Consider the following 14,040-nt stretch of genomic DNA (forward strand, 5'->3'; position numbering starts at 1 on the left):
CCTTTCGGACGAGACAGTTATTCAATATTTCGTGGAATAATAAAGCAAAGGAAGGTCCCGTACATATATATTCTGTTAACTTTACAGTTTATAGAAAATACCAAGAACGTTAAATATTCCGTGAAAATACCGCCCAGTGTTGTTCTAGGTTTCACAAGAGCCGTATAGACAGTTCAGGTCTAAACCAAACATTCCTCCAGATTCCTCTCTGAAGTACTTCATCTACTTCCCAGAGTCACGTCTATTTCCAAGAAGATCGTACTCTGCAACAATCTTCGTGTCTCGCGATAACCATCGAGAACCATAGACGTCGTAATATTCTCTATGCGCATTTTGACGACGATATCGCAACACAGAATGGAAAAACAGTGGCGCAGCCATGTCACGGAAGACAAATCGTAACATAACGAGGCTGGCAAAAGCACGAGTGTAATCCACCGTTTATCAGGCGGTTAGACTCTCGACGGAACGGATCCATCTGTGATCGATCCTCGAACCATTCAGTCGTCATTCGTCTTGGTCGAGTAATACGTTCGATGGAAACGAGAGCCGAAGGCATCATCAGTTAGCCAGCTGCACAGAATGCATTATCGTGTGTATACAGGGTGATACAAAAAAAAGGGTTCACAACTTCTAGGGTGAATATCGTTCGCCAAATGACAAAAAAAAAGTGCTAATAGACATGGATCGAAAGATTAATATTTTCATGATTATAAACGATTTTTTGTTTCAGTTAAAGCAACTGACTTTCGCGAGCTATCAATAGATACTGTATGGAACAATGCATTACCTTCTTATTGCTTATTTTTCTGGTTACAGAAGGTTTTTTCTACTATTTTCATTAGTACTTTACAATTTTCTTCACTGTTCCGATACGGTACTAATAACTCTCGAATATTAGTAACTTGAATCGAAATAAAAATTATTTATAATTTCGAAAATATTAATCTTTTATATTTTCAACAACTGTTATCTAAAAAAATTAATCCTTCGACCCATGTTTATCAGGACTTTTTTCATCACCTGGCGAGTACTATTTACCCTAGAAGTTATGAATTCTTTTTTTGTATCACCCTGTATATTTCGGACACGCTGACGTTTACGGTGCACCTACCTCAACGCGTAAATGTTGCGGGTAGGTGGAACCGAGAAGATAAAGGAGGGACCCAAGGAGAAGGGAAAACGCGTTTAATATTCCGTGGGAGTGTTGTCCACGCGACCCGGGGAACCCACCCTGTGTCGCTCCCTCGCGTGCATTTCAATAAAGCCGCCTCCGCTTGTGCGCGCGTGTACGCTTGTCCAGTTAACTTGGAAGCTGGTCCTGACCAGAAGTTTTACGAGGGAACAAATCTTCTCTCTTGGTTCCCTTATGAAATGATATTTCTGTTGTAACTAGACTGTGGAAGTTTATGCAAAATTGAAATTTTCGATACTAATGTCACCGACGACGTTTAAGAATAGACCTTTCATCCAATGTATTTCTTCGGACCAGTTTTCTGGGGCAACGTTGCCCCATTTCAATTTTGGTCTCACTACCCACTGTAGATTCACCTTTCCCATAATGCAGAGGCCCATAAAATCACAGGATTTTTGAGGTGTCGATACACTTTAGGTGGGCCACCAATTCCCATAAGATGAAAGGTTCTTATACCTCGTCGGTGCTAATATCTAAGAATTAAAATAGAGCAGAATTTTGTCTTATTAGTTTAAACATACTTTTTATTATTTAGTCATGGTTTAATACTGATATTATTATATGTTATATAACTCAAGTATTATTCCTTATTATATAAGAAAAGAAACATACAAGTTAAAAAAATGACAAAAAATAGTTCGATCGTACCTTACAAAGTACGACCTTAAAACTCACTTTACTATCGAGGGTTAAAGTTCATTGAAGCGTTTGTTTCATTGCATTTTCTAAATTAAGAGATACTATGAATGCATAAATATCCGCAGTCTACTTATAGCTATTACGTTTATTTGTTGTCGCCCTTTGACAGGGTGCTGTTAAGGTAGAGTATTCGATAACTGTTCGAACATCATTAAAGATCGATCAATTAAACTGGAAATCGATTCCACGAAAGTTGCACACAGAGTTTTCTGCCTTGGAAAGGAAACTGTCCACATTATTAACTCATTATCGACGTTTAACGTAATTGCCGTTGGTGATCGTAGCTTCGCGACGGTGTGCGGTTCAATAACGTCGAGGAATGTCGTTCGTTAATTTTGCGTAACCGTAAAGCTTGTTTGAACTGACTGTTACTGGATATTTGTGAACGATTGCTGTTATAATTTTTCGGTATCTTTTTTCCAATGTATATTAGTTATTATTTTCTAGTTTAGTTACGGAACTTGTGTATCTGGGCAGGAAAAATTGATAGATTTTTAAACCTACACAGTGCATACCTGTACAAAAATCACATAAATGCTACGCATAAATGATACTACTATATATATTACTTTTACATTACACTATAATTGCAACAATTGTTGGGATATACAAATACTCCCTATAAAGATAGGAAAGTACACCAATATACAAACTGCAATTAAGAAAATGTATATTTTATAACGTAAAACATAATAGTTTCATAACACTAACGCAGTGATGGGTAAAAATTCTAACTCGAAAATACAAAAAATTCATGAAAAAAACCAGCCCATCTTCGAAAGGTTATTGTAACAGTTACAACAGATTACAGATCGTACCTACGCTCGCGATCGGCCGTTGTAAAACGTCCAGCAACGGTTGTCCGCGGTAAAAGCAGTATCGACACCGAACACGGAATCGTATCGCTCCTATTCAAATATGCTTCCTCGATTGTCTCGTAACCTCGATCGATAATCCATGCCCAGCGATCGCGCGGTGTTAATAAGATTTATAAAGGTGAAACGATAGAAAAGAATGCTTCGGCGTGATCCTTTTATTTTTTTTTTTTTTTTATTTTCTTTTTACCGATCGGTATCTCGATGTAATGTCACCTTTGCTCGCTCACACGTCCCAGTCGTTTGCTCCAGGCCGGCTGCCGTGCGGTATGCATACTAATTCCAACAAATAAATCTATTTCTCCGCGGTTCGAGGTCGCTCGCAAGCAGCAGCCACACACAGCCGAAGGGTGAATAAATTTCCGGTGGTTATATTTTCCTACGAAAACCTCCTGGCGCGCCTTTTTTCGCTAAAGGGACATACCACCAGGTCCCTTATCGGTTTCATCGTTCGAACGGGGGACGACACACGTTTTCCCGCGCTTTTCTTTTTCGGCTGGATGCGAGAATCCCAGCCGGGAGGGAAAGTGTTGCACGGTTTAACGCTATGATGTTAGTGGTCGTCGTTTGATAATAGACACGTTGCCGGCAGTGAAATCAACCGTGACGCTATTACCGAGCGTTCAAGTCTCCGCGGCGGTATCCCCTACCACGCGTTCAAATCTTCGTTGTGGTGTGACCACATGAAGCGTAGCGGAGATCGGGGTTAAAAGTAACAGGGGTAGATTTTAACAGGACATAACTTTTGAAGTAAAAGAAACAGCGCTATGATAAGAAATAATCAGTCAATTATGGTAATTATACATTATGATAATTAATTGATCTCATTAAGAAGATAATGTTGTGCTGTGTCAACTGAATAGAAAACTATAATTTTATGTGGATTCTTTGTAATTATTAGCTAGTTTTAATAATTTTTTGTCTTTTATTGTGCACAATTCTGTTTAATCTGTTTCTGATACAACTTTATCCCAGTGTTGGTTACTTTTTACTCCGAGGTGGGGCAAAATGTAACAAACCGGTTCGGTCGATTTTCACGGTCATAATGTTTTTAACGATTAATCTAAAAACATTACATCGCTGTAGGACTAATCTTGAATCTCCAACCTATCCGTATAAATTAACATTAAATCTTTAGCTAAAATGTAGACTTTTTTATTTCATGGAAAGCGAATACTGTTACCTTCTACCTTGGTCTCTCCTACACTCAATACAATACAATATATAATAAGTCCCATTACAATATTATTATACATAATAAAACTCAATTTTCCTTACGTTTGCTCGATAAATCCTCTCGAAACATTTAAAAGAAATCAGAGTTTCGTAAGTTTCTATTCTATTTGTAACAATGCTCAGCACTTGAATACCATCAAATGAAACAGACAAAGGACCAATAATGTCTTATTTTACCGATAAGCTTTAAAACTGCACATTCAAATTTGTGTCATGCCATCTATATAAAAATAGAAGAAACTATTATATGGTACCTACGTGTCCATATGGCAACAATGTGAACGAAAGGCTTAACCAGATATTGAAGTCCTTGCGATACTACTCGCAGCAACTGTCGAAGTCCCTTGTCATAGTCCTCTTACGACACGTACATGTCTCCGACACGACATGTATTCTTATTACAAGCGTTGAAATCTCAGCGACAGTACTGCTTCCACGCGTTTGAATCACCGCAACACAGTGTTCTACCACGCGTTGGAATCTCCTCGATAGCATGTTTACATTTATACTTCTACCATTTGGACGTCAAATTGGTCACTTTACGATTCATTGTTTAACGTTTCGAAGTTCAACGAAAGAACCACAATCGATCCTGCTTCCAAGAATCACCCTCTCTACCCCTCCCCCTGCGGATGAAAAGAGTTCCAAGGGGAACGCTAAGCGCGCGCAATTAATCGCGCAATTAAATCTTCCGCCGTGTATCGCGGGAATTTCTCTCGTTTCCTCGTCTGTCTAACCAATGAACAATGGCCTCGTAAATCTCTCCAGCTCGCGTGTGTCTGCCTACGTAAAAATCATCGCGATGAAAACGAGAACAACGCACCACCGAGCGCGCGCGACAGCGTGCCACGAATAACGATCGCTGCGCGTGTGTACCTACGCGTGGTCTTTGTTTTGCATATCAACCAACTTGGTGGAGTTGCAATTAATCTTAGTATCGATTACTGAGACCAATGTATCGATAATACAAACATGATTAAGGAACGACTGTTGTTCATTGAGATTGTCTTTTGGGGGTAGTTTCCACTGTTTCTAGGGTAAATTTAGGATAGACGCAATATTTGGAATATCTTCCGATTGGAAAAAGATAATTACGTATGTAGAGTTATTTTATAAATGTACTTGCATGCTTAAGAGAAAAACTTAGTGTCTGCTCGGCTGTCGCTGAAACATGTGGCCACCCCCTATACCTATTTCTCAATACCAACTTCCAGTTTCTCTTCCACAAATTTTAGAGGGAATTCGTATTACTTATGGGATCACCTGCTATTTTTAAAAATTTCTGTTGAAAAGTTCAGAACCCTTGGTATTTTTCTATAGTGCATGAATGTGTTATTATAATAAAAATTTGTTTTAATCAGTACGAAACCAAATTTGTTATTAGCTCTGAACCAAAAAGGGTAGCATCTCTTCTGAATTTACCCTATACAGTAAATCCTCGATAAGTATCCGAAGAGTCCTCGGCACAGAATATTAAATATTTCATAAACTAATTGCTATATGTGCACTGTCCTACCGGTACAGTGGACTCTCACTATATTGCCACTAAACATATTGCCACGCTAGGCATTTCCGCCTCAATCTTTCAACCACACAAATTCGCTCTCCCACCACTTACTTAGCACCAACCCCCAAAACGTAGCATGAAGGATGCTCTCAACTCATTGCCATTTTACTCCCCTACAGCCTCGACCATGGCAATATAGTTAGAGTCCACTGTATTACGATCGTTCACTCATATACATACAGCAACTTTCCAGACCCAAGCTGGAGGCAGAGAATATTGCTCTGTGTCCCGCCGTCAATTCATTACCACTATTATCTCCTAGCGGAGCTTGTCAATTTCCGAACGTCCCATTCTGCGAGTAGCACTCGTTCATTTGCCGCCATTATCTCCCCCCCGGTACCAGCGGTCCCCAATTCACTGTTATTACATCGACTGGGTTCTCGCAGATCGCTACTGTTTTTCACTCTCCGATTCCGCTTGCTGACCGTTTCTGAAATCGTTCTGTCCTCGTATCGTTAATGGTCTCTGCATTATCGCACCCGTATATGTTCGTCGATCGTGGGATTTTTCGCTTGTTAATCCATCGAGAATAATCTCGGTGCATGGAGTGAGGTGATCGTGTCGGAATAAGATGTTCATCGAAAGCCTTACGCATCTTTGTACCGCGAACAGATTTCTGTCGCGGTTCGAGACGACTTTTCTGTCCTGTAATCTGAACGATTCCTCCGCTTTATCGTGCGTCTGCACGGGTAACTGGCCACTTCCGGTCGTGGCGGCACCACCCAGCCCACGAGACCAGAAAAAGCAAAATGTTTGGTCTGTCTCTAGTGGAAGGTCTTAATACGTGGGCACGGTTATTGGCGCGAGACACGCGACGTTCATACTCTGTATACAGGGTGTCATAAAATAGCTTCGACTTTCGGAAATGAGGGATTCCTGGGATGATTTGAAACAACTTTTTCCTTTGCAAAAATATTATCAGAGGCTTTGTTAACGAGGTATTAACGGAAAACCCCGACCAATCAGAGCGCGAGTCTGTCGGCCGAGTTCCCGCGGTTAGGTTGGCTACGCGCTGCTATTGGTAGCCAACGCTACCACAGAAGCTCGGCCGATAGACTCGCGCTCTGATTCGTCGACGTTTTCCGTTAATACCTCGTTAACAAAGCCTCGAATAACATTTTTGCTAAGGAAAAAGTTATTTCAAATCATCCCAGGAAGCTCCCATTTTCGAAAGTCGAAGCTATTATGGGACACTCTGTATAAGAGGTTTCTGTGTACGAACGTTTTGGAATTTATCGGAAACATCGGGGATGTCATGGAAAATATTCTTCCGGGTCCCACTACTCAAAAAGTAATTGAATGAAATTTTGTAAATATTCGAAATGTGTCTCGAAAACATTACATATTCGAGTCCAATGAACTCGAATTAATCAAACGAATTTCTGTTTCTCATAAAAAAGTGCAATAAACACTTCTGTGCTTAAAACGACAATTAATTTCTAATTCTCTTTTATAATTCGACTGGAATCCTCTACATAATATAAACATGTGGTTCAACTTGCCAAAGAAAGAATAGCCCATACACATGTCACGGGTTTCTTGTCAATCCCGCTTTCTCTACGAATAACAGAGCATAAATCCCCCCTAAAAACGAAAGCCAACCCTAATGCTCGTAATAAGTTCGTCAAGCGGGTTCGACATGCTCGTAAAACTTTCACCGGTTGCCGAACCGTCGCGGGTAAAAATCCTCGTTCTGTCTGCATACGAGGAAAGGGAGTGGTTAGAAAAGGACAGGATATCGTCGAAGGGGGTAGAAAGGTGTCAAGCGTTGACTTTGATGGATCGAAGATCCCTGACTCGTCTCTCTAACCCCTACTACCACGATTTTTTGCTCATCTCTGGACCACACCGCCTCGCTGTTTGTTTTTTCTTTCTCCACGGATAAAACGGCGTATCGGACAGGTTATTCTCTCACGGTATTTGTTAACGTCCTTTGCCATCCGTGCACGCGTGTGCACTCGATATGTACGCAGATGCGCGAGCCTCGCGCGAGATCGAGCGGCAAGTATGCAGCTGCAGTTTTGTCGCGCGCGACGAGAAATTGTATCCCGAGGTGAATCGATGCTGACATTTCACTTTACTCGGGAGATTTAAATAGATTCTAAACAGATTCGTTGTATGAATAGGATTTTTTAAATCAGGGACTTCTACTGAAACGTAAAAAACCGGTGTTATACCGGTATTTTTGGTTGAACCTTTGCCCTAAATAACCCTATCCCTACCCTTATGGATACCGAAAAAATACCGGTATTTATTTCGGTTTTCGGTAATATTTCGGTTTCGATACAGCTTTGGTGGCATAATACCGGTATCAAAATCATACCGGTTTAAGTCCCTGGTTGAAATAGCGGGGACAGGTTTTTTTTAATGGGAAGGTCAAGGTTTGGATTTATTGATCTTACGATGAAGATCACTGAATAGGAGGATATTGCATTTCAAAACAAATCAGTTATGGATAAAGAGATGCAGTTTGAAAATTTTAGCTACGCGCTGCGATTGGTAGCCAACGTTACCGCGGGAACTCGGCTGGTAAACTCGCGCTCTGATTGGTCGTGGTTTTTCGTTAATATGTCGTTCTTGGGTTACATTTTTTCTAAGGAAAAACTTGTTTCAAATGACTTCACGAGTCTCCCATTTTCTGGTCCTTCAACATTTTTGTTACACCCTGTATAGTACATTTATAGATGCTGTGTAATAATGCTCTATAGGAATCTTAAAACTTGATATTAAAATATATAAAAATTCTGAGCTTATACGACAACAATTTTCAAGGCCCCAAGATATATTCGATAACTGGAACCAAATCTAGAACTGTGTGCAGTTCGAAAAAAACGCGAGCACGTCTCGTATTTTCTTAAAACACTCGAAGATACAAGGCACATACTTTTGACCCATGTGAACAGACAAAAACACAGAGTTTTCGTCCTTAACCCCTTGCCATACGATTGTTTTCACGACTTCACTCTCAAGAATTACTTTATCGTTAAGATTTTTTCAGATACAAAAGGAATTCTATTCTTATGGCAAGTGCTACATTTATTATAAACCTTAAAAGTTAATGCCAGCGAAACAGTATTTCACGTCGACTCAAAGGAAACGAATAATATACATGTTCATTAAATTCAGTTTGAAATCGTTATCACGTGTCTGACTCGATGTTGTAAGGCAAAGGGCTTATCTCCAGTGTTGCACAATCCTGGGAAACCGAGGGAGAGGGAGCACGTGCGATCGGTGAACAACGGGAGAAACACGGCGGGACAAAACGTCCGAGTAACACGGGACGAAATTATAGGACGGCGATACGACAAGCGGGCAGATACGGAGCGCGCACAACGAATTTGCAACACGATCCATGAAACGAAATATCAATAACGGGGGTAAGATAATACCGAGGCGTGTAACGCGAATATCGTCGCAAGACGACGCGTGCTACCCGCAATTTTCGTTTCCACCGATGATAATCGAGTTTGTAAAACCGCTGGGCCCTGCTATCTTACCGTTTATTAGCCCCTTGCCTTGTAACATCGAGTCAGACTAGTGGTGATAATTTCAGAATGGATTTAATAAACCTGAGTGTTATTTACTTTAATTTACTTTAACTAAATTATTTTACTTTAACTCGAAGTGAAATAGTATTTTACTGGTACTAATATTTAACTCTTCGAGTTAATGCATATGTACTTGAAATCAGTATAGAATTCTTCTTATTCCTGGGAAATTATTAACAATATAGTAATTCTGGAGACTGCGAGCGTCAGAAAAACTGTAAGGCAAGGGGTTAACACTAGAACTAGCGAACCCGTCGAAATGACAGATTCCAGATTTTTTTTATTTTATGATTATTGCAATCCTAGAGATACTTTCATCGGAATTTATGTTAATCTCTGATTTCTTATACAGTTTATATTATACTATATTAAGATATATTGTATTACACATTACACGTATTAATATATTACATAATTTAACTTAGCATACATTCAATGCTGGTAGTTCTGGTATTAATTGATTTCCAGCGTGATTCACGAATCTCGTAATTATGTAAACTAGGATAAACGCATCAATGAATGAACACTTAAGAGATTGTGCAACTGTTAAAGTTGAATTTTAAATGATAGTAATATTAATAATTTTTTATATTTTTAATACCTTTATGTTTATAAAAAGTTATCTATACGTTGTAAACCGTATAGATATCAATTTGAAAAAGTGGAGAAATACAATTAATTGAATTAAAAAGAAAAATTAAAGATTTCACCAGCATATTGCGTACAGCAAATATGGTCGGTAACCGAGATATCGGATTAGGCAACGCGCGGAGGCGCGTAATGCAGGATATCCGGGGGCTGTCGAGGAGGCCCTATCTGGCTGTCGTTTCGATACTCGAACGTTGCACTTAGCACAGAAGATGGATGATAAAGGGGAAATCGAGTGTATGGCAAAGTGGTGTCACTTCGAACTGAATCAAAGGACATACATATTTTGCACTATAATGCCTAAATTCTTATTTTAAGAATAAAACTTTCCTATTCCTTATTTTTATATTTGTAAGGATATAAATTCTAAAACACGTCTAGAAGTGTCTGGTGTACTTATTTTTTTCATATGTTACGAAAATATAACATTTGTCCTTAGATTTACTCTTTCTCTTAGTTATCTTGTATAAAAATTCATTTTTTCATAAATTCAAGGATCAATAGTAATTTTAAGACTATTTAGAACATTTCTTTTTAATAAACAATGTGTCTGCTCACGATAAATAACGAACTAGTTGTCACAGTAACAAATATTTCAGGTATTGTCATTAAAGTAATTAAGTAGGCGTCTACTATAGTGAACAAATGCAGTTAACGAATCAACATATTAAACATTCTACTGTCTGTATTAAATTATGTTAAAACAAAACATTACGAAAACATCATGCTCGATATCATAGGGTCAGAAGATTTCTTTTGATGGAACCTTGTGTTTTATTCCTCGAAATATACAATATGTTTCTTCACGAAATATTGATAGAGCTGATTCGTTTGTCTCTTTGGTGCCATTCGGTGTACAGGTACTATGTAGATCAGACAACAAGCGGAGAGAAAGTAGCAGTATATTAATACAGTCGTATGAATGCAACATAATATGCAAAAAATATGCAATCGCGTCAACGATACCCGGAGACACAGGGGACCGCCCTTCGGTTGTAGCTCCGCTGCCTACGTTAGGAGAAACACTGTTTCTAAAACAATTGCTCATCAAGGAACGGCAGAGGTTACGCAGCTCATTGTCAGGCGACAGAGCCCAGTAGTGCTGATGCTGTGGAACGTGACTTTTAGCGAATCGTGGACCCGAGAATTTACCAACGCATATCTTAAGAGGGTGCGCGATTCACTGGATAAAACGCCTACTATTCTTCAGCACTTCTGATTCTTCTATAAAATTATCACTACCAGAACATATTTAGTTTAATTCAGAATACATTAAAATAAACAATGGAAGTGTTTTTATCTATCTAGCATAGTAAACTACGTGATAATTATAGCAGAAAAGTAGATAGCATATCTTTAGGTTAATATACGATAAATTTGTTTTTTAAAGTCACTCGGTGAAAAAAAAAAGTTCGGCTACTGTAGACATATTGTAGCAGCTTTTATTTAAAATCGTTTCAAGATCATATATTAGGTATATTAATAAATAGTCCACTATTTTCCATGGAACTCTATATTAGTTTCGAAACAATTCAAGTACATGTACTATTTTAATCTTTAATTAGAGACAAATTAACTCAGAGAGGAATAATCCAATAACGACTTCTTTGCCATACTTTCAATAGCAAACTGAATGTTAATTTTCGTCAGTGTTACGGAAATAGTGGTCGATTTAATATCGTCAACAGTTTCGGAGATATTCGAGTGGGTCGATTTAAATGGAACATCCTACAGGTATTAGGACTGTAATGAATTGTTACAGCTAACAAAATTGAAATGTGTCAAATACTTCTGATCTCAGTAACGGAAGTACCAAACTTTTCTCCCTTTTTCTTAATGTTCATTTCCCACTTTTATTACATCATATAATTCTCATACCATTTCAGTAACTGTTCCTATCCTAAATCTACTACCCCATCGTTTCCAATGAAAACTACAATATTACAAGCAATCGCACAAGAAAGCCACTGGGAAGCCTGTCCAAGTTTCCATTACGGTCTCAACCACACGGGGCTTTTCCTCATTCCCCCGATATCGGATTAGGTAATGCGCGGAGGCGCATAATACAGGTCGTTATCTGTCAACACAATGTATCCGGTGGTATCTGGCTCGTTTCTGTCGTGGCTTTCTCTCTACCCCTCGCGATGTCTCCTCTCCCCTAGTGTTCCCGTATGTATCTCAAAAAGGGGAGTACGCTGACGTGGGTACACAGCGTGACCACCGATAGGATAAGAGTCAGCCAGGACTTCCTAAGCCGCTTGAAAATTAACTGGACAGGATGAGAACAATTAGCATCGGCCAGGCGTAATCGCGCGGACGTTTACGGAGGACTGCGACGGCGATAATGGGTTGTCTCTACTAACGGAACGACGGGTTCGTGGTAATGCGTCCAGGGGAATTTAGTTTAATAAAAATTGAGGTTTCCACGCGTTGAGTTTTCCACGTTTTGAGATTTCCACGCACTAGAATTCCCAATACGTTGAGACTTCTACGCGATGAAATCTCCACGCATTGGAATCTCCACGCGTTGAAATCTCTATGCTTTGGAATCCCCACACGTTGAAATCTCCACGCATTGGAATTTCCATGCGTTGAATTCTCCACGCATTGGAATACCCACGCGTTGAGACTTCTAGGAGATGAAATCTCCATGCGTTGAAAACTCCACGCACTAGAATCCCCACGCGTTGAAATCTCTATGCTTTGGAATCTCCACGCATTGGAATCTAAGGTTTCCACACGTTGAAGTTCTTAGGGGATCTCTGAAGGATGAGAACAATTATCATCGTTCAGGCGTGATCGCGCAGCTATTTAACGAACAGCGACGACGATAACGGGCTGTGTCTCATCTAACGGAACTACCGATTCGCGGTAACGACCCATCTCATTCTAGCCTCATCCACGAAAAAAGAATTCTAGTCGACTAAAGAACAATTTTAGTGTCCTCCACGATGATCAATCCACCCAATCGATATTATAATATGTCCCTTAACCGATATGTTCCACATAAAATCTTTTATTGCCCAGGGGAAATGAGTTTCCTCTATCGAGCTATCAGACAACCCCATATAGAAATTTAATTTAACCATGAAAAAAAGGGAGTGGCCCGAATAGGTCTCTTCGATCGATCCAGCTACCGTTGATAACTAAAGCAAATGACAAAAACAACGAACTGTACTAATAGTAGAGCAGCTTGTTAGCGAGCGTTTTCGATAGAGCTATCATCGCTGAACAAGGATCCGCACTTAACTCAATTTACCGTGAATACGAACGACCGAACCCCTCGAACGGACCGATTCGATTACACCGATATCTTGCGGCGGCGGTGTCTAGCAGGGATAGAATAGCCCGGGAGTTGAAGTTCGATCGTAAAGTTAATATTCCTCGGTCGGGCTGATTAATGCACGCGATTACCAGCGCCATGAAATAGAAACAGAGATCGAGAGAAAAAGGGAGAAACAAAAATCGCCTCCCACCATCACGTAAAAATCTCAGAGTCCGTGGAACGTGTTCCTTTTCCTCTCTGTCTCCTCCGTACGCGTCCGTCGAGCTTATGCAAATCAGTCATGCGAAATTTTCACATTCCCGCCGGGATGATGATGTTTTCATTCGGACGCAAGAGAACCGCCGTGAGCGTGAGTGTACATTCTTGTCTCCTCTTTGTGTCTTTCCAGGATCAACCTCAACCCTTCTACTCACAGAAGTGCTGGTATAATATATTTTTACTTCCAATTTCTATGTTTCCGTTTATTTTGCAGTAGATACATAAGTAGAATGTGGATTTTTATGCAAGGGTCAATTTTTAAATATTTATTTGTGGAAACTAGAATAGTCGACGACATTAAACGCAATTGTTTTCCAAGTGTCTACTTATTAAAGGAAAAATATTACTTCCTCCAGAAATGACAGACTAGATTTTTTTTATTCGTTATTCAGAATTCTTTATCTAGTTTATAGGGCGCTGAGGAGATCTGAGAGGGCGTTCTAGTTTTTAAGATTCAAAGATTACACGCACAACTACAATCGGAAATTTCGATAAAAAAAGAAAATTTTGAAAGAAGGTGGTGATGCCAAAAAATGTGAAACTACAGTCTAGATAATGAATTTAGTCATCTCAGCTTTCGAACACCTTTTCAAGGTCCACTCCAAATCCGTTTAAATTCGTGTTCATGCCAGGCAGCCTCAGGTTACCTAGCATCCCATTTCCCAGCGAGTCCACCCAACAAAAGGCGACTGCGCATCGTGGACGCGTGTTCCTCCCCGTCACGGTCT

This window comes from Dufourea novaeangliae, unplaced genomic scaffold (assembly GCF_001272555.1).
Source record: "Dufourea novaeangliae isolate 0120121106 unplaced genomic scaffold, ASM127255v1 scaffold8, whole genome shotgun sequence".
Classification (NCBI taxonomy): Eukaryota; Metazoa; Arthropoda; class Insecta; order Hymenoptera; family Halictidae; genus Dufourea; species Dufourea novaeangliae.